Below are 3,284 nucleotides of genomic sequence, written 5' to 3'. Positions count from 1 at the left end.
CTAATAACATTTCTTTTCTAATCCCCCAAAACAAAATTGGTATGTTTAATTATTGAGAGTTAAGGTGGCCCAATGTGTGTATATATAAATACTATATATGTATAAAAAAAGTAGATTTGAATACCCGATCTTCGGTTATTTGACCCTTGCTGCCCTTGCTTTGCCTTGCTGTACCGAGAAACCAGAAACCACACACAATCTCTGTATGATATGACTGTGCACTGTATCAAAGAAAACCCTTTGGCTACCCCTATCTGTAATCAGAAGATACTGAAATTCTGAGATACTGAATGAATAAGTTACAAATCTACCACTGAATTTAGATTTAAAATTCAATTGTATAGTTTACTTTTTTTCAAGTGTCTTTTAATTCAAGTAAGCAGTGAAAACTTATTTGCCTACTTAGTAAGAAATGTATAGCTGATGTATAAAAAAACCGAAACTATATAATTTTTAAACGATGTGCTTACTTAAACAATAATTACTGTAATTTGAAAAACCTACCAAAGTCAATAGGCTGTAGAAAAATAATACAAAACTTTCACTATCTAACACTGATGAAACTTTGAAACATATCTCTATTGTAAAATAATTCATTGATATAAATCAAACATCAACTAACGACATATTTTTCATGGAACTTGTGAGGTTCACATTGAACATTATACTATTGGTTTTTGGATACTGTAGTAGATGTCCCATCTGTTTAGACTGATGCAGCCTATTTTAGCGAATTTGCCTATAGAGAAGTAGCTATTACCGTATGTGGCACGGTAAGACACCAATTTACTTTTACATTTTGATGTCCCCAGAGGCCAAAAACACCATTCGTTCAAATTTATATGTATGTACCGGGTGTCCGAAACCACCCGTACACCCCTTTAAAAACGAGGGAATCGGAAACCTTTTCTTACAAACAACAAATAATACAGAACTAGATAAATTGGACACAGTTTACCAAATGGTGATAATTTCAAAGCACAATCACAGCGGAAGTGGCTTTTTCAAACAGGAAGTAAACTTTTTTAAATGTAAACTACTGTACCAAATTTGATCACAGAATCGGATTCTACGTTAAAAATACATAACTTTTGTAATTAAAAAATAACTTGTTTTCTACCTCCCCCTATTAAAGTCAATAATTAATTAGGTAATTCATCTGCCAAAGTTACTTGAAACAATAATAGAGAAAAACAAATATAGATTACATAAAGGCATATGATGAAAAGAATCAGCTGTTTATTGTAAACACTATAGTAATTGAGTAACAGCTGTTCTATGCATTGCTTAGTTTAATTTTATTTTAGAAAGAAGTAATTCGTTTTTACATGAAAGTGGTTGACTCATTTAAAATCATAGTGTTTACAATAAACAGCTGATTATATTCATCATACCTCTTTGTCAAGTAACAACAAGTAACGTCTTTCTTTATGTTGCCTAACCTTAGTTATTAGCGAATTTCCCTATAGATTCAATTGGAAATCAATTCAATTGTCAGCAGGTTTGCTGGGCCTATATATATTCAAAAGTAATTGATTGAGCAACTCACAGAGTAGGCTACTGCCAAAATTCTATATCCTCTTTTTATAAAAAGGTTTTAGATTTTACAATAGGGAGCTAAGTGCAGACTCCTTGCTACTGTATTAGTATTCAAGATCAATTACAGATGAAAAGATAATTAGCATCTCTGAGTAAATCCATCAGGATTTGTGGTAGTAGTCTAAAAGTAAAATTTGATTACACATTAAACATCTTGAGGGCAAGCACTGGGTAGCTATTGTTTTGTCAAAAGGCGACATCGAGGAATATGAATATTGGCTATGTCACGAATGTTGTACTGGTGGACCTGGTCTCTTGTTGTGTAGTTTTCAAGATTCTCTTTGACCAGCAGCAGAGAATTCAAAACAAACTGACCGTGGACGGTAAGTATGCCAAGTTCAGCAAACAGAGGTCAACAGTGCTCTCTGGAGTCATTAGATGTTAAAGTTCTTACAGCAATCTTCTGTTGCAAGAGAACTATATGGCAACTGGATGAATGTCCCCAAAACACAATACCACATGTAAGATGACTAAGGTATAGGGAGTAGTATGCTATAAATAGGTACGATGGTGTCCACCAAATATTGGTCCACATTGTAAAAATAAATAAACCTGCCACATGTGCAACAAATTAAACTAACTTATTAAATAGCTGAGTGGATTGCAAAATAAATGCATTTGACAAATTGGCTTGCTTATACTGAGATACAATGTAAACTATTGTGAATTTTCTCTTTGATGGCATGGAGATGGAGACCAATCAATAATTATTTTTAAAAGCCTCACCTCAGAACTTTGAAAGCCATTGGTGCAGAGCTTCTGGTCAGCATTGAAGCGGGAATGGTCTTAAGATAATCCTTAGGATTGTAGCTTTGTAAAATATATGCCCAGTCGGTTCAGTTGTTTTACGTGATTGAGTAATACACACATGCAGACAATTCACCATTAGATTTTTATATAATAGTAGAGATTATTCATCATTATCATATCAGTTCCTTCATTAAGACGTTAAACAAAATGAGCAATAGGCCAAGTTACAAAAATTGGACAAGTTAATTAAATTCTTTAAAAATTTTAAAGAACTTCTTGACTAAAAGCAAGGGTTTCCCTGGAAAAGTTTTCGTAAAGGGCCATGGAGTTGTTCCTTATCACTAAACAAAATATCAGTGCAGTTGGAGACTTCCGGTCAAGATGTCGGGTCGTACAGTTCGTTATCCCTGTGGCGTCTGTGAAAAAACCGTGAATAAAGGAAATCCTGGAGTTACATGTGACGGATTTTGTTGTAAATCGTTCCATACCGATTGTGTGTCATTTGAAAGTGATAAATACCAATCTATAAAAGAGCTGGGAGATTCAGTCAAATGGTTTTGTGCAGGCTGCGAAGTCAGGTTAGCTAGGCTTAAGGATTATGCTCTGAGCTTTGATGACAACTGTAACCTACTTCAGAATGTTGGAAAGCTATTTAAATTAGTGAATGATATAGTAACTGACAATTGTTTGATTAAAGCAAAGCTAGATAATATTTCCAGTGACGTTTGTAGGTTAAAAGGCAATGTGAGCCCACCGGAAGTTCAAATCAATGACGAAGTACATATTGCTGATTCTGACTCTACTTTGACTCAAGTAGTTGGAAATAATGGAAATAATTCTGTGACGTACTCTCCACTGCATGGAGATGATGAACTTAGTTTTAAAAATTGCTGTAAGACTGGCAGCACTGACGATGACGTCACGCCTCATCAAGA

The sequence above is a fragment of the Macrosteles quadrilineatus genome, unplaced genomic scaffold (genome assembly GCF_028750875.1).
Source record: "Macrosteles quadrilineatus isolate MER2022 unplaced genomic scaffold, UCM_ALF_1.0 Scaffold_7__1_contigs__length_78375512, whole genome shotgun sequence".
Classification (NCBI taxonomy): Eukaryota; Metazoa; Arthropoda; class Insecta; order Hemiptera; family Cicadellidae; genus Macrosteles; species Macrosteles quadrilineatus.
This window is presented reverse-complemented; position numbering follows the sequence as displayed.